General features: G+C 39.0%; 1 long non-coding RNA gene across 1 annotated transcript in view; it reads right to left on the bottom strand.

Moving 5' to 3' along the window:
- Positions 1 to 24926, bottom strand: part of LOC147584158 (uncharacterized) — an 86232-nt gene that overhangs the window by 58636 nt on the left and 2670 nt on the right. The window contains exon 2 of the long non-coding RNA XR_015250819.1: positions 23792 to 23979. This is a non-coding gene — a long non-coding RNA (uncharacterized LOC147584158). The remainder of the gene's footprint in view (positions 1 to 23791; positions 23980 to 24926) is intronic.

The following is a 24926-nucleotide window of genomic DNA, read 5'->3' as shown; positions in this document are numbered from 1 at the left end:
GCATTTTATCCTAAAACAGAAGAATACACATTCTTTTCGCATGCACATGGAACATTCTCCAGAATAGATCACACACTGGGTTGCAAATCAGCCTTCAACCAGCACAAAAAGATTGAGATCACACCATGCATATTTTCAGACTACAACACTATGAAACTTGAAGTCAACCACAAGAAAAAATCTGTAAAGACCACAAATACATGGAGGTTAAAGAACATCCTACTAAAGAATGAATGGGTTAATCAGGAAGTTAAAGAAGAAATTTAAAAGCAAATTAAAATGAATCATAACAGTCCAAACCCTTTAGGGTGCAGCAAAGGTGGTCATAAGAGAGAAATATATAGCAATCCAGGCCTTACTCAAGAACCAAGAAAATACAAATATACAACCTAACCTTACACTTAAGGGAGCTAGAAAAGGAGCAGCAAATAAAGCTCAAAAACAGCAGAAGAAGGAAAATAATAAAGATTAGAACAGAAATAAATGATATAGAAAAATTTTTAAAAAGTAGTACAGATCATCAAAACTAGAAGCTGGTTCTTTGAAAGAATTAATAAAATTGATAACCCCCTAGCCAGACTTATCAAAAAGAAAAGAGAAATGATCCAAATAAATAAAATCATGAATGAAAGAAGACAGATCACAACCCGAAACACAGAACTACAAACAATTATAAGAGAACATTATGAGGAATTATATACCAACAAATTGGGCAATATGGAAGAATGGATAAATTCCTAGAAACATATAAACTACCAAAACTGAAAGAGGAGAAAGAGAAAATTTGAACAGACCCATAACCAGAAAAGAAATTGAATTAGTAATCAAAAATCTCCCAACAAACAAGAGTCCAAGGCCAGATGGCTTCCCTGGGGAAATCTACCAAACATTTAAAGAAGAACTAATACTTATTCTTCTGAAAATATTTCAAAAAAATAAAAATGGAAGGAAAACTTCCAAACTCATTCCATGACACAAGCATCACCTTGATTCTAAAGCCAGATAAAGACCTCACTAAAAAGGAGAATTACAGACCAATTTCCTTGATGAACATGGATGCAAAAATTCTGAACAAGATACTAGCAAACTGAATCCACCAGTACATTAAAAGAATTATTCACCATGATCAAGTGGGATTTATTCCTGGGCTGCAGGGGTGTTTCAATATCCATAGGTCAATCAGTGTGATACATCACATTAATAAAAGAAAGGATAAGAACTATATGACCCTCTCAGATCATGGATACAGAAAAAACATTTGACAAAATACAGCATCCTTTCTTGATAAAAACCCTCAAGAAAGTAGGGATCGTAGGAACATACCTCAACATCATAAAGACCATATATGAAAGACCCACAGCTAATATTCTCCTTAGTGGGAAAAAACTGAAAGCTTTTTTCATAAGGTCAGGAACATGACAGAAATGTCAACTCTCACCACTGCTGTCCAACACAGTACATAGTAGAGGAAGTCCTAGAATCAGCAATCAGACACCAAAAAGAAATGAAAGGTATCCAAATTGTCAAGGAAGAGTCACTCTTCACAGATGACATGACACTCTACGTGGAAAACCCGAAAGACTCCACCAAAAAATTGCTAGAACTGATACATGAATTCAGCAAAGCTGCTGATATAAAATCAATATACAGAAATCTGTTGCATTTCTATACACCAATAATGAAACAACACAACGAGATATCAAGGGATCGATCCCATTTACAACTGCACCAAAACCATGAGATACCTAGAAATAAAGCTAACCAAAGAGGCAAAAGATCTGTACTCTGAAAATTATAGAACACTTATGAAAGAAATTGAAGAAGAGACAAAGAAATGGAAAAAGATTCCATGCTCCTGGGTAGGAAGAACAAATATTGTTAAAATGTCTATCCTTCCCAAAGCAATCTACACATTCAATGCAATCTGTATCAAAATAACACCAGCATTCTTCACAGAGCTAGAACAAACAATCCTAAAATTTGTCTGGAACCAGAAAAAGACCCCAAATAGCCAAAGTAATGTTGAAAAAGAAAAGCAAAGTGGGAGGCATTACAATTTCATATTTTAAGCTATACTACAAAGCTGTAATCATCAAGACAGTATGGTAGTGGCATAAAAACTGACACATGGAGCAATGGAACAGAATGGAGAACCCAAAAATGGACCCATCACTATATGGTCAACTAATCTTCTACAAATTAGGGAAGAATATCCAATGGAAAAAAGTCTCTTCAACAAATGGTGTTGGGAAAACTGGACAGAGACATGTAGAAAAACAGACGTGAAAAGATGCTCGACATCACTCATCATCAGGGAAATACAATCAAAACCACAATGAGATATCACCTCACATCTGTCAGAATGACTAAAATTGACATCTCAAGAAATAACAGATGTTGGCAAGGATGTGGAGAAAGTGAACCTTCTTACATTGTTGTAGAAATGCAAACTGGTGCAGCCACTCTGGAAAACAGTATGGAGGTTCCTCAAAAGTTAAAGATAGAACTACCCTATGACCCAGCAATTGCACTACTAGGTATTCACCCAAAGGATACAAAAATACTGATTTGAAGGGGCACATGCACCCCAATGTTTATAGCAGTACTATTAACAATAGTCAAATTAAGGAAAGAGGCCAAATATCCATCCACTGATGAATGGATAAAGAAGATGAGAGAGATAGAGATAGAGATATATAGATACACCAACCCAAACCACATGCACACATGTGCGTGCACACACACACACACACACACACACACACACACACACAGTGGAACTAGGGTGTATTATGCTAAGCGAAATAAGTCAGTCAGAGAAAGACAAATATCATATGAGTGGAATTTAAGAAACAAAACAAATGAATTAATAGGGGAAGGGAAGGAAAAATAAAATGAGATAAAAACAGAGAGAGGCAAACCATAAGAGAGTCTTAACTATACAGAACAAACTGAGGGGCTGATAGAGGGGAGGCAATGGGCTACATGGGTGATGGGCATTAAGGAGGGCACTTGCGATGACCACTGGATGTTATATGTAAGTGATGTATCACTAAATTCTACTCCTGAAACCAGTACTACACTTTATGTTAATTACCTTGAATTTGAACAAAATTGGAAGATAAAAAAACCATATCAGAATAGAGTTCAAAAATAGATCCATATGTATATTGTATCAATTGATTTTAGACAAAAGTGCCAAAATAATTTAATGGGAAGAAATAGTCTCTTCACCAAATGGCAGTATTATAATTGGGTACTCAAATGCAAAAATTACAAACCGCAGTTCTTATCTCACACCATATACAAAAATTAATTCAAAATGGATTCCAGATATAAAAATAATAACTAAAATTAAAACTTCTAGGGGTACCTGGGTAGTTCAGTTGGTTAAGCATCTGACGTCAGCTCAGGTCATGATCTTACAGTCCGTGAGTTTGAGTCCCACGTCAGGCTCTGTGCTGACAGCTCAGACCATGGAGCCTGTTTCAGATTCTGTGTCTCCCTCTCTCTCTGCTCCTCTCCTGCTAGCACTCTCTCTCTCTCAAAAATAAACATTTAATAATTTTTTTAAAAAACTTCTAAAAGAAAACATGAGGAAAATCTTTGTGACTGCATTAAGCAAAAAATGTGTTAGGACATAAAAACACAAACCACAAAATTGAAAAATTGAAAAATTGGACTTCATAAAATGAAAAATATATTGTCTTTGAAATACACTGTTGTTTTTTTTAATGAAAAGACACATTACAGACTGGGAGAAAACATTGTTTTTTGAGAGAGAGAGAGAAGGCACAAGTGAGTGAAGGGCAGAGAGAGAGAGGAAGAGAGAGAGAGAAGCGGGGCTTACCTGAAGCAGACCTCAAACTCAAACTGTGAAATCATGACCTAAACTGAAGTCAGATGCTTAAGCAACTGAGCCACCCAGGTGCTCTGGGAGAAAATATTTTTAAATCACATATCTAGTGTAAGACTTATATCTAGAAAATATGAAAACTGCTTTCAATTCATTAATTTGAGGACAAATGACTCAATCAAAAAATAGGCAAAATATTCAAACAGACATCTACCAAAGGAGATATTCAAATGGCAGAAAGAAATAAAGAAAGAAAGAAAGAAAGAGAAAAAGAAAGAAAAAACAGAAAGAAAGAAAGGAAGAAAGGAAGAAAGAAAGAAAGAAGAAGAAAAAGGAAAAAAAAGTACATAAGTAAGATACCACTAGAATGGCTAAAATTTTCAAAATAACTGACAATACCAAGTGTGGAGCAGGATATGCAGGAACTGAAATTTTTATATATTGCTATTGGAAATGCAAAATTGTACAATCACTTTGGAAAATAATTTGGTAGTTTCATATAAAGTTAAACATACTTTTACCATACAACCTAGAAATCCTACTCTAAGAATTTACACAAGAGAAATGTCCTCCCAAAGATTTATATAAGAAAGTTTATAGTATATTTATTCCTAGTAGCCAAAAAGTGTAAATGGTGCAAATTTCCATCACTTGGTGAGTGTATAAATGAATTGTGGTATATAAAGAAAACTACTCAGTAATTTAAAAAAGACAAACTAGTGATACATTCAGAAACATGGATGAATCTCAAAAGCATTACACTAAGTGAAAAAAAAGACACAAAAGACTACATACCATATGATTCCATTTAAAAGACAGTCTAGGAAAGACAAAAATATAGGGACAGAGAACAGATTAGCAGTTTCTAGGGGCCAGGAATGGGGAGAAGTGATTAACTGCAAAGGGGCATGAAGGAACTTTTGGGGATGATGGAGATGTTCTGTATTTTGATTGCGATGGGAGTTACTCAGTTGTACATATTAGTCAAAGCTCATCAAATTCTATACTTTAAAAGAACGAGTTTTATTACGGACAAATTGTATCTCAGTAATTCTAAAATTTCTTTAAGAAAATTACCATTAGGGAAAACTGGGTAAAATGTACACAGGATTTTACCATAGCATTTTATACAAATGCATGTGAATCTATACTTACCTCAAAATAAAAAGGTTTTAAATAATATTTTTAACTACGAGATTTTAAAAATCTCTTTAAGAGAAAGATGAAGCATGAAACATTACTTCTATTCATAAAAGAAGTAGTAGAAGGAGGAGGAGGAAGAGAAAAAAGGCTTATGCTACAAATCAGGGCTCAGTGGGAGTACAGACCACACCTATGGGTCCAGCGTTCAAGGTGATTTACCCAAAGTCATATACCTGTGAGAGAGAGATGGCTTCTCCTCTGAGCTTGCATAAGGTGTCATCAGAAAGCCACTGTCAGTTATGACTCCAAATGTTCCCCAGTATTAGGAGGAATCCTATGATTCTCTACAACAAACTTTAGTTCAACATCTTACCAAAAAAGCTCACGGTGACAGTGAGCTGCAAAGAATCAATGTCAAACTGCAACCATTCTAAATCTCGCAGCTGTACTTTCCACCAGTGGATTAGGTCAACCCAGGACAAGCGGCCCTGCCTAATGAGAGACTGGCAAGCCACAAAAGTACTTCCCCAAAAATCCATGGGGGCAGGAAGAGGTAGAGCTGTCCATAGCAATGGATGAAGTTCCTCTTTAGGATTCCACATCTGCCTGTCAGACTTCCTTTCTTTGGTCCAGCAGACTGGGTTCCAGTAACCACAGGTAGGCATCACCACAGACCAAGCAGTAGGTGAGGCATTCTGGCAGGAAGCAAAAAGGCCAACTGTCATAAAGAGCTTGAACTTCAGTTTGGGAAAAGGCCCTCCACATATTCAGCTAGAAGCTAGACCTTGACTTTCATCAGAAAACTCGAGTTTCATCCCAGCTTGGCTTTTGCGGGATCTTGCACAAGTCCTAACCTTGGTTTTCTCATCTCTGATGATGGTAATACTTCATGAGAGATAGATGCAATGAGGTCACGGTTATTCAAATGTCAGGGTTCTTCTTTTTCCCTGAGCCACTGTTTCCCAAAGTGTAGCCCACATATCACTAGGGGTACATAAGAAAATTTTGGGCTATAATAGACTTTTTAATTTCAATACTTATAAACTTAATTTAAAGGGTATTAGAAAAATAGAACTAGCCCATCTACCTTGCTAAAATGAAATTAAGTTTAAAATTGGGTCCAAGTAAAAACTACGTCAAAAATATATTAGGTTAATAAATTTTTAATGTAATTAAGTAGATATGGTAGAAATCATAAAGATGATTAAAATTTGAGAAATAATACTCTCAGCTATGAGAACCAGGGCTGTGAATCTCATCCTGGGGTCTCTTGGCAGAGGCCCTTGAGGGCTTTACATTATACAACACAGTGCTCTCTTTGTAAGAACCCAAGTCACATTATTTCTGGTCATAGGATCAGATGCAATTGTACTTATCCTACGGATTTGGTTTGTTTTATCTCATGGAATTGCAAACTGTGTAGTTGATTGGGTTTTCCGGCTTGCACTGACAGCAAGAAAGCTTAAAGCTCAACTTGAGAACCAGTTGTCAAACACATATAGGATTGTGTCCTATTTGTTTTTTACTGGCCTCACTCCTAATTCTATATAATGGTCGTCATTTTTAATCTCTTCTACTTTTAACTTACTCTCTTCCCATATTTTTATATCCTTTGAAGCCATCTTAAATCGTTTTTTTTTAAGTAATGGAAGTTATAAATTTTTAAATGTACTAAGTTCCTCTTCTTGTCTTCCTTTTTTTGAAGATAGCATAAGCAAAATTTGTCCTTAAACTCAAGGGTTTGTTCTTTCTGCATCTTTCTGAGTCCCTAGGTTAATAGGAATTTCAGTGTGCTTGATAAGCGTGAGACAATCAATTATTTCATATCATTTTGGAATCAGTCCTTGTCAAAAGCCATTCTTTTCAGTGTTACATCATTACGACACAAACAGATAGTTATGACTGATTTCAGACCGGGTAACCCCACAGACCTAAAGTAAAATGGAAAGTGGGTGCTGTGGTGGAATTGGGCTTCCTTTGTTTCCTCAAAAGCCAAGGTTTGCTGACAAAGGAAAGAAAAAACCCCAAGCTAAAATGATACCAAAATTTAGTGTCAGAACATTCAGAATACCACAGCAATGGGAAGCCATTGTCTTCATAGTTAGTATAATGAATCTCCCAAGACAGCAGACTTTTCCTGCCCACATCTCTTTGAACCTCCTAATGTTTTCTCCAGGGACAGAAGACTGTATATTTTAGGTCAACTCTTCATCTTTTTTAGAATCTTGGTTACATTATTTTTTTTTTTTTCTCAGCCTCATTTTGTTCTCTGTAAAATAAAGATAATCCCTATTCTATCTATTTCAACATGAAGTCACAATGAAATATTCATCAGGACTCTTTGCTGCATTTGACAAAAATTCAACCCAAACTAGCTAAGGGCAAAAGATAGCTAGTGGTGGCAGCAGGGATTATTAGAAGTTATTCATATGAAGATTGAATAACCAAAGCAGTGCATAAAGATGGATCTCAAAGACCCCTGGAATCAGATAATTAAGTGCCACCAAGACCCTCTTTGCACCCCTCATTTCTGTTTCATTTTACAGGTCTACTTTATTCTTTCTTTAAATAGACCAGCCAGGGGGTGCCTGGGTGGGTCAGGCAGTTAAGCGTCTGACTTCAGCACAGGTCATGATCTCATAGTTCCTGAGTTCAAGCCCCACATCGGGCTCTGTGCTGACAGGTCAGAACCTGGAGCCTGCTTCCCATTCTGTGTCTCTCTCTCTGCCCCTCCCCCACTTGTGTGCACATGTGCGCTCTCTCTCACTCTCTCTCAAAAATAAATATAAATAAAATAAAATAAAATAAAATAAAATAAAATAAAATAAGATAAAATAAAACCAGCCAGGAAGATGACCACCATAGCTTCAGGATTTCAGAATTCACAAAGCACAAACCCACAGAGGAACCAAGATTCGCTTTCTCTAGTACCAAACTCAAAAATCCAACAAATGGAACTGATTAACTAATCTTTGGTCAGGTACCAATCACTGAACTCATCAACTGTGGCCATAAATTTGGCTATTTTCATTGGCTCAGATCAGATCAAGTGCTTATTTCATGGCAATTAATACAATCTGGGAGAGAGGTCTTTAAAAAGATGGCAGCTCCCGCTCAAGTCACATGGAGTAGAGAAAGAAGCATTTCCCAGAAAACGAGAAGATGGAGAAAGGTAACAGTTATGGCAGAAAAAAACACTAGATAATTACTATAGAAGATTTTAGGAAATCTGGATTATTAGGCAAATAAATGTTCTTCAAATCAATCAAGACTTCAAGACTCTTACCAAGTTCTACCTACTCCAGGAAGCCTTTACTCATAATTGTTGCCAATTATGAAACCCTTCCCTCACTAAGCTACCCATTATGTTTATGTGAAACATACCTCCCACTCAATTATATTTAATTCCTCATTTGAGTATGTACTACATTAAATTGCTTCCTAAAAAACTATTTTAAATTTTGTCTCCTCCCCTTGATTGTTCCCTGATGATAGAAATCAGCTGATGTGGTCATAATGATTGGTGTTAATTTATTACTGCTCCCAAGAAACATATTTGCATTTTAACTAGGGTCTACCACCAGCAAGGTCTTAGCCCAAAGGAGTGATAACAAGGTTGGGAATGTTAAACCTGTACAGCAAGACATCTCTGGCAGCCCAAACCAGAGTCCAAGTGCTATGAAATCAAATGTGACCCCTACTATATTACTATATTTGTCATCATCATCGTCATCAGTTCTGGTCTGTTGATAGACTTACAGAAATTATGCATTTAGGATGTATTACTTGGAGGTGGGGAAGGGTGGGCAGCATTGCATTGATAAGACCACGAACTCTGGAGTTGAGCAGACCTAAATTTGGTCTAAGTTCTGCTACCTAGTTATATGATTGAAGTCAAATTTCTTCATACCTATGAATATTAGTTTCCTCACTATAAAGTGGGTAGCACCTACTTTGGGGAGCTATTTCAAGGATTAAATAAGATGTCTAAAGCCCTTAGCCTTGTAGCTGTTACAGAGGAAGTACTCAATAAATGGTAGCATTTTGTTAAAGTTCTAAATCAAATAATATGTCCCATTCCCCCATAAATACATGTATTCATAAAACCACATGATACAACTTTCAGTTGCAGAGTGCAACAATTATATCTAAATTCTATGTGGAAAGGGCTACAGTAACAACAGTATATTCAAGCATATTCCTACATAAACTCTGTAAAATCTTCTGTCAACACATAGGACTGCAATACTTCCATAAAACTTTATTAAAGCTACTATTTTTTAATTAAGACTTCCTACAAAATCCCACACACAAACATGTATAAAAACACAACTACCCCCGTCCCCGACCCTGGTGAGTAGCACAGACCCATAGCAGATTCTAAAAGGGTAAGAAACTAACCTTTCCTGGATTATGCTACTGAAAATATGAGGTAGTTTTCTATTGTAGTATAACACAGCCTAACCTGAGTAATAAAGAATTTCTTAATTTTTTCCCCAGTGCCCTTGAAACTACCCTTCCAGAACTTCCTCTTCCCTGTGCTCTAGATCTTTACTTCCTGCTTTCTTCATCAAAATACACCTCTCCTACATCCTATGCCTTCAGTGACAACGAATTCTATATCAATTCATGCTGACTTGCGAGTGGCTACAGAAGTGTGAAAATGTTATTCTTTCCAGGAAACAAACCTATGTTTTAACTAGAGCCAAATACAACAAAGCATCTTATCTCAAAGGAGTGTTAACACCACGGAAGTCCAAAGAGAAAGAAATTTGGGACATGAGATGGCCAGACATTTTCTTACCATAATATGAAAAATGTCTTATAATTTTTTATACTTCATAAAGAACTTTTTATTCATTATCTGATGGGCAACAATTCTTATTCCTATTATGCAAATAAAGGAATTGGGTATTAGAAAGTTAAAATTGCCTAAGGTCACATAGCTGATCAATGATAGGTTCAGAAATATTTACTCTAGATCTCCTAACTCCAAGCACAGGGTCCATTCATTCAGTGAATATTTGTAGATTATTTACTATATGCCAGACACTCTTCTAGAATTAATTAATTAATTAAAAAAATCTTGCTCTCATGGAGTTTACATTCTAGATAAGGAAGAAGGGAGGAACCAACAAATTTAAATTTATTTTGTGTCATTTGGCAAAGAGACATAATAAAGAAAAGTAAATCAAGACAAAGGGGATAGAGTGTGCTAAGAGTGCTATTTTATGTAGGGTAGTCATAGAAGGCCTTTATGGAAAGGTACATCTCACAGAGACCTGAATGAAGGGAGGGAGCAAGTCATGTGTTTATCTGAAGTATAAACTTTCCAGAGACAGGAATCTGTCTGAAGCTTCTAAGGAACAGCAAGGGAGCAAATGTGGCTGGAGTAAGCTGGATATGGGAGTGAGCAGCAGCAGATGAAACCAATGAGGGAGTTGGGGCAAATCGTGGAGGGACAAGTGTACCAATGTAAGAATTTGGGCTTTATCCTAAGAAGGCTTTAGAACACTTTGAGCATAGGAGGGACTGAGCACTCTGATAGGAGCTAGTGATGTAACAATGGGTAACCAATGATAATTAATTTGGGAGCTCAAGCTAAGATCATGTGTATAGAAAAACCTACAATCTTAAAACTCATATATTAAAAAAGAGGACAGTCTGAAAAAAAACAATGATTTATGCTTCTATCTCAATAAGTTAGGCATGAAATAAACTAAACCTAAATAAAGTGGAAGAAAGAAAACAGTAAGAGCAGAAAGTAATTAAATAAAAAATTAATCCTTACTGAGACAAGTCAAGTTCAAAAGGAAGGAACAAATAACCAAGAGCAGAAATGGAGAGGGGCATTACTATAGATATTTTAAACACTGAAAATATCATAAGGGACAATATTAAAAACTGTACTTCTAAACTTCAAATTTTAGAGGAAATAGACAAATTCCTACAACAATGTAACTTACCAGAACTGACATAAGAAGAAATAGAAAATTGAAACAATACTATAAACATTAAATAAATTGAATACATAATTTAAAATATTTCCCCAAAGAAAACCACAGGCCCAGATAGCATTACAGATGAGTTTTACCAAGTATTTAAAGAAGATATTATGTCAGATTCTACAATAAATAAAATGGAACACTAACTGATTTGGGGGCCACCATAACCATGATATCAAAAATTGACAAGAATATTCTGAGGAAGGAAAATTACAGGCTAATATCACGCATGAACACTGATGCATTAAAACCAGCAATATATAAAGGACAATATATTATAACCAAGTAGTATATTATAGGAATTTAAGACTGAGTTAACATTTAGAAATCTATACCTGTTAATTATGACATTAAAAGGATAAAAATAAATATCATATTACTGTCTCAGGAAATGAAGATAAAGTGAGACTTTGAAGAGGAGATAATTGTTCATTCATCATATTTTCCTTGTGGTATCAGTTGTAATGCCTCCTCTTTCATTTCTAATTTTATTTGAGTCCTCTCTCTGTTTTTCCTAGTAAATCTAGCTAATGGTTTGTCTATTTTGTTTATCTTGTAAAAAAAAAAAAACATTCATTGATCTTTTCTATTGTCTTTCTAGTCTGTATTTCATTTATTTCCACTCAACTCTTTTTTATTTCTTCTTTCTGCTTCCATTCAACGTCTGGCTTCCATTCAAATATGCAACCCTTTGAGATCTTGGTAGAACTTTGAGGTGTTCTTTAGTTTACCGCCACTGGAGTAAATCAATCATCAATGGAAATTATGATACCTTTCATGGGAACCAGTGGATCATCTTGGCAGGGAGAGAGAGAAGATGTTACCTGGAAGTCGGTAGTTTCAAATATCCTCATCTAAGATGCCCCAGATCCAGGTCACTATAAATCTGCCAATGAGCCCCTCCCTGTAGCATGGTTCATCTCCTTCATCACATTTGTCTAGCAAGTCAAACTTGAAGTTCAATCATTTGATTCCCAAGGTAAACCCACTGAGTAAAAGGTGCCATGGGATAACTGTTCCCATTTTATTGTTGAGAAGACTGGACCCACAGGAAGTCAGAATTTGTAGAGCTAAGTAAAGATCCAAAGAGAGTTTGACAAAGTTCACTCAATGCATATTTTGTTTTTGCCACATCTAAATACCACCTGCACTATTCCATTCCATTTTTTTTGTTTTGTTTTTTCTTAACGAGCACTTACTATTTTTACTTAAGTCAACTGATATTGAAAAGAAATTTCACTTCATTATCCTAAATATAAAAGCGATATAATTTGCCATGAATAGACTAATAGATACAATATAAAATGTTTTTAATTAGAAACTGTTGCCTCAAGAGCTTTGAAAAGTCCCAATGCCCAGGCTTTATCCCAGACCTATTAAACTAGAACTCTTTAGGGGATGAAGGATGCTGGCCCTAAGTAGTTTTCTAAAGTTCTCCCCAGGAAATAGCAATGTGAGCCAAGGATGAGACCCTCTGGAATGGATGGTATTGCCTGCTACAGCCTATGTGTCTGAGGCCTGCTCCTTGATCAAAAGAAACATCAACAAGTGATGGAAAGGTCTTAAAGGCACACTAGCCCAAAATTGAATCTTCCTCATTGATGGCATCTAAGGGATGGAAAATTAAATTTGCATTGGGGAACAAAGTGCTCATTTGGGATTTGTAACTATATAATGAGTTGTTCTCTTGCAGTCTAGAATCACCTCACAGGGCACTTGACCTTTGGAAAACACTGAACCAGAAGATCCCAGGTGGTCTGGTTTCTATTTCTGTGCCCTTTCTACTCCAACAGTCTGCTTTCCAGCCAAAGACTCCACCAAGATGATTCTGGAGAGTTCTTTCCTTCTGTGTGTCTCCAGGAGAAACTCCAAACACCTGAGTTTACATCACACTCTCAGACCTATCTTTCTATTTCAACATGAATATATCCAGTGGATCACAGCAGAAAATCTTAAAGCCACCACATCTCTGTGTCCTTTCATTTCCTCTTGAGAAGCCCCACATTTTCACCCAGGAATGTTTGGCCCTAGAGATGGCTTAAGTCAGCTTTTGCTCTTTTGGATCTTAAAAGGAAGTATCACCAGGGAAGAGAGAAATGGGAGAGATGGTGCAGAAAGCCACATGATTTTCAGGAGCGCTTCTGCTACTGGGTTTCTCTTTCTCCCCTCACCTCTAAGCACTCACAAGCACCCAAAGACAGCCTGTGCCGATTGAGAGAGGAGTCTAAAATGAAAGCTAGACTACTGAATGGAGATTCCTATCTCCAAGACATTGTTTCCTTTCCCAGCCTGGAGCATCACCATCAGTACTGGGCACCTGCCAGCCTGGACTCAAGTTTGAAGACCTGCCCTGGAGGACAGACAGCATGGCCCCAAGAAGAGACAGTTTAGCTCGCTAAACAGAAAGTTAAGCACAGTTCCGAACTCCACACTTCCTATATTTAAAACCTCCAATGCTGACACACTGTCTACTGCCAGACAGCCAGGCCATTTTACTGCCTTGTCAGCTGAATCCTTTTCCCCTGCTTCCCTTGGAGCCATGGATCCAGTGTTGGAGTCTCCTTCCTCGTCTCCATTGCAAAGCTGGGCAGCTACTGCTGTGCCCATGGCCTAGACAGTCCTTCCGCCCCATCCCTACCTGTCCAAAGCCTACCCACCCTCAAGGCTGATTGCAAATATCTCCTCCTCCATGAAACTAAGGTGATTCCTCCAGTCAAATGACAATGGTAATAGAATTAATAATAATATCTAGCATTTATTGAGTGATTGCTATAGGCAGGCACTAAGCTAAGAGCTCACAAGCATGACCTCGGGCAAATCACGCATTACATAGGATCTCATTATCTCTGCCCTGCCATTTTCTAACCCTATGACATTAGTTGAATTACTTTTTCTCTCTGTGCTTCATTTTCCGTAGACATCACTGGGGTTTATAAAATACCTTCTTCATAAGGTTATTGTAAGAATAAAATCAGTTAATGCATATATAGCATGTGGCATAGAACCTGACACATGGTTTTTGCTCAGTAAGTAGTATTATTTCTTCTAAGAACTTTACAATAAGTAAATACTAATGTATTAGTATTATCCTCATTTTACAGAAGAGGAAACCAAAGCACAGAGAGTTTGGGGTAAACAGCCCACGTTCAGTGAAGAGCCAGAATTTTTCTTCTCTCTGATATTAACTGGGCTTGACTCACAGTGCTCAACCGCTCTTGTCAATTATTTGTGTATCTGCCTGCTGTCATCTTTCCAGCTTCCTTGCCCACTTTTTCTTCAGCGGACACTAAACTCAAGGGAACTATTTGGCATCTCTTGGACACTCGCCCCTGCATATTCTTACCTCATTGTCCCCTCCCCCATCCCTTTTCTCCTGATCACAACGTAGCCCCTTCCTTCAAATCTATTGTGACTGTCTCCTGTTTCATGTAATCTGCCTTCATCCTCCCGGGTGGGCATGCTCTCTCTGCCTCTTAAGTTCCCATGGCACTTCGAGTGGTCTTGGAGCACTTCTCTCATCCTGTCCTGTTTAACAGCCATCTGAGCACTTGGCTTATTTCCCCTGCTAAACTGTAAACTCCTCATGGAAAGGGATTCCCTCTCAACTAAATGATACACTACGCATTCAATAAGTACAATGGATGAGTGAATGGATGAAAGCATGAATGAATGAATGAATGCACTTGTTTCAACGCTTCCGTGGAGAGGCTCTGTCTTCCTAGATGTGTTTGGTGCCTGCATTGTACTAAAAGCACTTTTGTCCTGAGCACTTTGAAGAGAAGATAACTGTTATTTCATCACTTTTCACCTAGACCAAAGAGATATCAAGAGAAGTCATATTCGCTCTGATTCTTAGTGCAGAAATCTGAGCTTTATTATACCTTGGCAAGTTTTACACACACCCTTTCCAGAAGTTGCAATCAGTCAGTGCAGTCAGATCCAACCCACAGACATGCTTGTTGTAGTGATTACAATATTGTTTTTTGAACTGAGTTTGAGGTATAGTCACTTTGAAAGACAGCTTGACAGCTTTTACAAGACTAAACATACTTTTACCATCCAATCCAGCAATCACTGTCCTTGGTATTTACCCAAAGGAATTTAAAACTTATGTGCACACAAAAGTCTGCATATGGATGTTTATAGCAGGTTTATGTGTAACTGGAAAAACTTGGAAGAAACAAAGATGTCTTACAGTAGGTGAATGAATAAATAAACTACAGTACATCCAGGCAGTGGAATATTATTTAGCACTGAAAAGAAATGAGTATTAAGTCACGAGAAGGCACGAAAGAACATTACTAAGTGAAACAGGCCAATCTGAAAAGATTATACACTGTACAATTTCAACCATAAGGCATTCTGGAAAAGGAAAAATTGTGAAGACAATAAAAGATCAGAGGTTACCAGGAATGGAGAGAAGAAGGATGAATAGGTGGGTGCAGAGGATTTTTAAGACAGTGAAAATAGTCTATATAACATAATGGATGTATGTCGTCATACATTTGTCCAAACCCACAGAATGTACAACATGAAAAGTGAATCATAATGTAAACTATGGACTTTAGGTGATAATGTCATGTCAGTGTAAGTTCATCAACTGAAACAAACTTACCACTCTGGTGGGGATGTTGATAATGGTGAGGCTGTATGTGTGAAGGTAGGGCAGATGGTATATGGGAATTCTTTGCACCTTCCCCTCCATATTGCTGTGAACCTTAAACTGCTCTAAAAAATAAAGGTCTTATATTTTTTAATGTTTATTTTTGAGAGAGTGCAAGTGAGGGAGGGAGGGGCAAATGGGGGGGGGCAGGGGATCTGAAATAGGCTCCATGCTGACAGCAGCAAGCTGGATGTGGGGCTCGAACTCAAGAGCTGTGAGGTCAAGACCTGAGCCAAAGTCAGACACTCAACCGACTGAGCCACCCAGGTGCCCCAGGTCTTAACCTTTAAAAATGGAATTTAAACTCATTTAGATGGTACATGACCACCCTAGTACTTTGATGTCTCCAATGCCATCCACACGTGGTACCCTTCCCTTGTTTACTTTTCGTACCTGGCTCCTAAAAGCCCCAGAGTTTATCATCCCACAAGTGTAGCATAATAAGGGCCTTTACTTCAAGCCTTGGCTCTAAAACTTTCCAATAGAACAATGAGAGAATCTGAATAAAGATATGTTCATTTCAAATGCAATAATTCTGAGTGGATATAGAAGAAAATGAGGTATGAGCATCTGGAACTGTAATTGAGGGCCGTTTGGCTGTGTTAGTTTTATGACCAAGGACGCTGAGAGTTCTTATTGCCTTCAGAAGTGCCTGAGTATCCACTGGGAAATATTTTTTATAATTTATTCATCAACCGCACCAATTTTTGCCTGATAGTATTCTAAATACTGTAAGATTTAGAAGGGAAAGAGGCATCTTGACACGAAGAACCTTATAATCTATGTATATAGCCCTGGAGGATAACAGTCTTAAAATAATAAAAATAACTTACCAGGTACTGAGTGCCTGCTGTGAGCTAGGTTCTGTTCATAAAGCCTGTGAGTCCTCTATATACAGTATGTACCTCGATCTTCACAACAGCCCTTTGTGGTAAGCACTAGGAAAGGTATACACATTTTAACATGAGAAAAGTGCAGCACAGAAAAATTGACCTTTCCCAATGCCATATAGAAAATAAATCTGTGTTTAAGCATCTGGGCTCTTAGAGACTGTTACATTTAACTATGTCTTAGACTCCACCTCAAAAGGTAGGATGAGTTTACTTTAAATGAAATATGTAGAGAGAAAAGGTGGCTCCAGTTCAGGTCATCCAAGTTTAAAAGGATATATTACTGCTTCCCATCTCAACCCCCAATAAAGTCATGCTTCTTCTGCATAAATTAACCACTGGCCCCACTCTCCATGTGGCATACCATGACAAAAGTCAGTGGATCCAGGAGGAAACTCACATGGCTACACCATGCAGAGAGAACTCAGATCATTCAAGGTGAAGATACAAATGCAACATTTCCAAGGCTAGGATTTCCCCACCAGGAAGTGACTCTGGTCAACTGCCAGATAGAACGAGATAGACTAAAGTCAACCTAGGAGCCCTTCTTCATTCAGAGTGTATTTTTTCATGCCTAAAGTGTTGACCAACGAGAACACATCTTATCTCTGAGTGATACTGTGTGTTCTCTGGCTGATTATCCTTACATCACAAAAATGATGTAAGGATATCTCTCAGTTCCCATGGGAACTGGTTTCATCAGTATCCCAACCAACCTGGAAAATTTACATATGTGGTGTCATGCAGAAAGAGAAAGTTAAATTGCCTTAAAGTCAACTGGTTCTACTGACTACTATTCTTTGAGACAACATGGTATTTATATTGCAGCAAGGTTCTGGGGCATTCCAAAGACAGGTCTGCTCATCTGCTCACTAATCTTCACACTTTCTCTCACTCACCAAGAATGGCATCCAGCTAAGGAAATAGATGAGAGCAACCAAAGAAATGTGCTGGTGGAGCCGGGGGTTAAATTTCTTCTTGGCATGTTCTATAAGTGCCTTCTGGCAGGATGTTCCTGATTACAAAGCACAAGGCCCCAAGGCTTAGCTAACTTAACTGCAGGTTCTGACAACCACCAACCCTTCAGAATCTGAGCATTCATTTCTTCATCAAGGGCTCCAAAATCGCTGTTGCATATCACATACTCATTTCCTCTTTCTTCACCAGCACATGCTTTCATGCTATTGCTGAAGATCCATACGTGTTTCTCCTGCTTTTCCTCCTCTCCCCTATCAAAAGTAGTCAGACTGTGTTAGCACTCTGGGGTATCGCTGGAGGTTTAAGGACAAATAGGATACAGATTTCGGAAAGAGTAGCAAGTTTGCTTCCTGGAATTTTCACAGAAAATACTACTAGGTACTCAAATACAGCTTTGGATTTAGCAGCAAAGGATGATATTGGTTCTATAATCTGAAATATCTAGTTCTATGGTCCCCAACCTGTATACCAAATCCCCCCAGGGTACCATGTAAATTCACAGAAGTGCCGTGAGGTATTTGAAAATCCCCAAAGGAAACACAGGATACGCAACATCTATTGAGCACTTCACTGACTCAGGACTGCTCAGTGTGTCAATACTAGAGCATGCCACATTCCTTTCAATGACAGCATATCTTTGCAAAGCTATGTTTTCAGCAGTTACCATACTGTACCATAAGGAAATCCATGTGGAACAGGAAATGAAGGTGGCCGTGTCCAATCTGACTCCACACACAGCCCATTAGTAACTGCATGCCTTAAGAAGCAATAAAAATATTATTTTCTTCTTTCAATCTGTGCGTATTGTTGTTTTCAAATGACTACTAAAAAGTTGTCAGAACATAAAGACTTATCAAGTTGTCTGGACCTACCTACTTAATAAATGAAACCATTAGGTATCTCTTTTGGCCTAAGGGCGCCATGAAAAAAGTCACTGAGGCACTCAGGGTTCTGTAAACTGAGAAGGTTTAGAAACCTCAGCTCTGGTCAGTAATGTTTTCCAGCTCCCAGGGACCTCATTTGTACCGATCTGATTACAAAGCATATCTAGGTGTTGGTTTGGGTATTGTGGCTGCTTCAGCTCAGTGACTTTTCCACCTTTCAGTGCCAAAGGTACCCACGACACAGGCCATCCTAACTAGTGCACACAGCCCAGGGCCTGCCCAGCCTTGCGGGGCATTTCCCACAGCCCTCTGCTCTACTCACACTGGCCCACTTTCCGCTCCTCAGACACACGCAGCGCTCTCTCATTATGGGGTCTTCTTACTTGCTTTTATCCTGTTCACTTTCATCTTAAATGCCACCTCGTCAGGAAGGCCTCCCCCGACCTATTGCAGCCAGGTCTCTCTGTTATTCCATCTCTTCCACCTTTCATTTCCTTCTTGGTATTTTGTCCCTCTGCATACACGTATTTACTTCCATGGGGGCAGAGTCTCTATTTGCTCACTGCTGTGTCCGAAAAACTTAGCACAGTGCCTAGGATATAATTGTCATTCAATAAATAACTGTGAGGCAGACCAATGCCCGCATTTTTACTCTGGCCCTGTCAAGCCCTAAGAATTCAAAAGGCTTTTCTGGGAAACAGCCCTTCACATAGAAACATGGGCCAATTGTATCAGTAGCCCTGGCAGAAGTCTCTGGTCCAGGGTGGTATCTGAGATCATGAATCCCAGGTCTGCCACCTCCTTGCTGGTTGACACTCATTCTGTCTCTACCTCCAGGGTCTTTGCCTATAACAGGGTTGTTATGAGAATTAACAACCTGTCATTGGTGCTGTCACTGGTGCCTGGCAAGAAACAAATGCTCTAAATAAAAGTCAGCTGCCATTATGAGGACAGCATTCAAGGATTCCCCATTGATGCCCACATATCATCCTTAGGGGAAGTTTCTGCCTCAGAAACTGATGGGTCCAAATGACTCTTGCTCATTTTAAAATACATGGATCACTGCAAACAGTGATACATGGGCAGTTAATACCCAGACCCATCGGTTCCCCTTGCACAACTCATGACTGGAACCAAAAATAATCTGTATGGAACTCTGACTATCCAGTTGGATGCCAGAAATGGAGAGTGTTCACTGAATTACAGCTAATTTGTCTAGATGTGGCCTGCCCTAGGGCTCCAAACACTGAGTGTAGTTGCTTGATCCTCTCACCCCTCTGCTTGCTTCCTTTTAACCATCTTCTAGGCTTCTGTCCAGTGGTACCTGGGAGCTTCTAATCACACGGCCGTGTGGCTCCCCTCCTTGCAGGGGGAGGACACATGAGTGCCGTCTTCATCCATTCATACCGGATTGCTGCTGCATTCTCTTTCCTGAGCCTTCTGCCCACAGTCTCTCCTCACCTCACCTAATCATATCTGGATGCATCATTTTCAAAAACCACTGGAATCACATCCTTCTCCTCCCCTCCTATAGCCCACATATCTGAAAAACAATTCTTCCTTTGGCCTCCTATATATGGCTTGGCTGAGGATAATGCCTTTCCTGCTAACCTGAGTAGCCCTCACTTCATAAACATAATATAGGGTGGCCTTGCGTGACAGATGGTACTGATGGACTTGAACACATGATGTTTCAATTTCAGCCTCTTGACTTACTAGCTACATTTTCTATGGCAAGTTAACTTCACATCTATGAGCCTCAGTTCTCTCGTCTGTAAAGTGGGCAAGACAGTACCTGCCTCATAGTTTTGTTGAGTCCTGGATGGGAAAACACACAGGAAACATAGCATGGTACCTGGCAGACAGAAGCATACTCAAAAATGTTAGCTTTTATTGTTTCTCATACAAACTCAACTCCTCATTCTTCAAGTCTTCAGCTTAGACATCACCTCTCCTGGGAAGCCTTCTGTGACCACCACCCCAATGACGAGTATGTTTGTAAAGCACCCTACCCTGATCATCATCGTAAGATGTATCACACCCCAGTGTCATTGCCTCTTGGCTCTTTGGTTGCCCCCTAGGATGCGTGAGAGCATCACTGCAGGGGACAGCATTTCTACTACACTGCCATAGCATCTGGCATAAAGTAAGTGCTCAGTAACATGTAGTCCAATGAAAAGTAATTAAAGAAACAAAATACTAAAGACAAAATCATTATTAAAATTTTGCTATTACATGACCTAATAATTGCTCCATCATAAGACCAGAAACTCGTCTGGCAATGAACCACATTCCTTTTTTATATTATTTAATTTTAATAAGAGTTACCATCTATTGACCTATCTTTTTTTCTTTTTTTAATTTTTTTAAACATTTATTAATTTTTGAGAGACAGAGAGAGACAAGAGTGTGCGCAGGGGAGGGGCAGAGAGAGAGAAGGAGAGAGAGAGACACAGAATCCGAAGCAGGCTCCAGGCTCTGAAATGTCAGCACAGAGCCTAACGCAGGGCTCAAACCCACAAACGATGAGATCATGACCCGAATTGACTGACGCTTAACTGTCGGACGCTTAACCAACTGAGCCACCCAGATGCCCCCGTTGATCCACCTTGTACATAGAATGTAATTTGATTTTTGTATCTACTCTCAGAGCTGTACACTATCAGAGGTCCCATCTTCCTCAGATGAGGACACTGAGGCTCAGAAAGTTGAAGTGATTTGTCCAAGGTCATCCATGTGGCAGAACTGAGCAGAGACCAAAACTCAACACCGATCAACTCCAGGGTCTGTTTGCTGTGCTGCTTTTTGATAGAAGTGAGGATGCTGCTTTTCCCTTTTGCTAAATTTCTCTGGCCTCTCAAATACTCCAGAGTGGCATTTCATCATCATTGGTGCTTATGCCACATACACGGTAGTGCCCTAGGTGTAAATCAGTTTGGTGACTAACCGCCCGGTACCAAGCCACATATTTGTCTTGGCATTATTTAACTTTCACGCCTCATCGGGTCTCCCCAACATGAGCAAATCCTGTAGGCGGCAGTGCCCACATCAAACCATTCTATCTCCCATGGTCTAAAGGTTGTTACATATTCACGTAAAATGACTGGAAGGTCTTTACCAAATGTGACAGGTAAGTTTGAACAGCCTGCCTTGGATCTGTGGTATAAACAGTTTTCACACTGGGGAATCCAGGAGGCACCTACAGAAGACAGACATATCTAACAACCTTTGTACTATTTGATTTTTTTTTTTTTTAACCAGGGGCATGAGTTATTTTTTTAAAGTACCATCAAAAATAAATAAAGATAGATCAATAAATAGAAAGGATTTTTTAAAGCCAAAAATTGGAGAGAAAATGACAGGGCAGGAGACCAGGGTCAATAGCTGCCTTCCAGGGAAGGTTTCCAGAGCAAGATATAATAAAAAAAAGCCCAGATGAATATAAACGCCTAATAAAGAGAGAAATTAACATAGGCTCAAATATGAGTCCTAGACCAACAGTCACAGTGGAAGATGCTCTAAAACTCAGGCCCTGATTTTTGGTCCAAGCTACTTCGTGTCTAGAGAATTCTATGCTCCCAGAAATTCTAGCAGTAGGAATATGCTTTATTGAACGATGAGTTAACAATTTACCCTACAGATGCAGGGGTGGCCAGTTGATATGCAATAATTGTCTTTTGGTTTGAGTTGACGTGGAAAGACGCAGTAGATGGTAGCACTTCACCCCAGAAGTTTGCCCTCTCCACCTTGGTCCCACCTTGCTTGGTTCTACCTGTCTCAGGTGACAGTAATACCAGACCAACTGTTCCCGCAGCTTTCTAACATAAGCATTTAGATACCTCTGCAACCCTAGAGCCCAGGACACACCCACTTCCGGCCTGCACACCCATTCCTTTCACTGGGATTAACATAAAATTGCACTTAGAAAGGAAGAGAAAAAGATTTCCATATGCAAATGAAGATATCAATGACAAAGTGGAACACTTGTATTACTGTGCAGTCCGTCCAGTCTAGCAGGCAGAGATGCCCACTTGGGCAACGGACTTCTGCAGTGACGGCATCTGACATCCACTGCCTTCAGAGCAGACCCAGATGGAAGGGTGACTGTAGAAATGTGACCAGACTCACTGTTGAAGGGAAGGAGGTAAGTGAAGACACCTCAGCCCCTTTAAAAAAGAAGCTGACTTTAGGGATCTCTTATAAAGCATTAAAACAAAAAACATATCTGAATGACACTTGAAAACTTGAATGAGATCACTTTGGACTGCCTTCTGCTTCCAGGAAACACCACACCCATGACACTGGGTCTCCACTGCCACCCATAAAGTCCAGCGCTTCAGCAGTGACACAGCAACTCTCATCCCAAGAGCACATTCAATTACATGACATAAATATGGACCATATCTAACCTAGCACTGTCCGGTTCTAGAAAGCAAATTCCTAACCACGACGTATTCTGCCTTTTTTGCGTGCTTCATTCATGTCTTTTTTCAATGACATTTTTTCTGACTAGAGAAGTAATACATGTTCATTATAGGCATTTTGGAAAATTAAGGAAATCAAAAAGAAGACAAAAATCATCTATAATCATACCACTCAGATTATTCACTGTTAAGTTTTTGGCCATAGAACCTCCAGTCTTTTTTCTTAAAAGCACACATCACACAGGTATGCTGTTTCAAATGGGCACATGCACCTCAATATTTATAGCAGCACTATCAATAATAGCCAAAGTATGGAAAGGGTCCAAATGTCTATCGACAGATGAATGGGTAAAGAAGATGTGGTATATATATACTATGGAACATTACTCGGCAATCAAAAAGAATGAAATCTTGCCATTTGCAACTACGTGGATGGAACTAGATGCTATTATGCTAAGTGAAATTAGTCAGTCAGAGACAGACAAATATCATATGACTTCATTCATATGAGGACTTTAAGATACAAAACAGATGAACATAAGGGAAGGGAAGCAAAAATAATATGAAAACAGGGAGGGGGACAAAAACAGAATAGACTCTTAAATATGGAGAACAAACAAAGCGTTACTGGAGGGGGTGTGGGAGGGGGGATGGGCTAAATGGGTAAGGGGCACTAAGGAATCTACTCCTGAAGTCATTGTTGCACTATATGCTAACTTGGATGTACATTTTAAAAATAAATTTAAAAAAATAATAATAAAGATGAAAAAAAGGCACACATCCCCCATGCAAGTGGGAGTGACTTCCCATGCCCCTAAACTAGAAGTGTCCCCTCAAAGCAGCTAATCATTTGAGGGAATAACACTTGGTCTTGTGTGAAATTAATTGTCACATTTCTTTACTTCACTGACAGCCCTAACCACTTATATTTGACTCTCAGTCACCTACCTGGTTCCCACCCAGTTGGAGTATCCATTCCTCTGGGATCTTGATCCTCTCCACAGCTCAGGGCAAAACAGACTAGTGTAAAACCTGACTTTCATTGTGAGCCCATTCTCTTTCTCAATGATCAGTTTATAGGTGACCAGGAAGATGAGGAGAAGAATACGAGGACTTCCAGGACAAATTCTTTGCTCCTAAGAGAGACACACAAGGAAAAAACAGTCCTTTATTATCCTAGATGCTGTCCTGTGTGGATGAATGCCTAGAACCAGAGAGCTATTTTGGGAGGCTGAGAGAAGCTAGCTGGAGATTAAAGCTCAAAGCGCCCTAACTGATCCAGACAGAATATTCTAGGTGACCTCCAGCAAGATACAAGTAACCACTAGACACAAAACAGACTATTGTGAGAAAACAGCAATTTACAGAAGAATATGCATAGTATGACCCTATTTATATAGCCAGATAGATATAAATGCATAGAAAAAAGTCAGGAGTAGACTCTGGAGGAATATACATGAAAATGTTGGCAATGGTGACCTCTAACCACCATGTGAATCAGGGCTTCAACTTTTTATTCTGCATGTATTTGTAGTGTTTGAAGTTTTTACAGTAGCATGCCTGCATGTATTGCTTGTGTAATTTTTTTAGCATTTTAATTTTAAGGAGTATGCAAGGCTTCCCCTTTATTTGAAATTTGTATTAGAAAGCTCAGAGCATTCATCTTTTAAAAAAAAGTTTTGGGGCGCCTGGGTGGCTCAGTCAGTTGAACTTCCGACTTCGGTTCAGGTCATGATCTCATGGTTCATGGGTTCGAGCCCCGCATCAGGCTCTGTGCTGACAGCTCAGAGCCTGGAGCCTGCTTCAGATTCTGTGTCTCCCTTTTTCTCTTCCCCTCCCCTGCTCATGATCTGTCTCTCTCTCTCTCTCTCAAAAATAAATAAACATAAACAAAAATTAAAAAAAAAAAGTTTTGTGGTCAGAAAACTCTTCAAGTTATTTTCAGTTTCTAGGGGGATCCTCTCCTTCTTACAGCTCAGCCTGCCTGCTGTTTGCCTGCAGACCTTACTTTTCCACAGGAAGAATCTGAGGGAGATCACAGGCTGTGGTTCAGTTTACTTGGGGCAGAGTCTGGACTGTGATG

The sequence above is a fragment of the Puma concolor genome, chromosome A1 (assembly GCF_028749965.1).
Source record: "Puma concolor isolate L17-30 chromosome A1, mPumCon1.1.hap2, whole genome shotgun sequence".
Lineage (NCBI taxonomy): Eukaryota > Metazoa > Chordata > Mammalia > Carnivora > Felidae > Puma > Puma concolor.
This window is presented reverse-complemented; position numbering and strand designations above follow the sequence as displayed.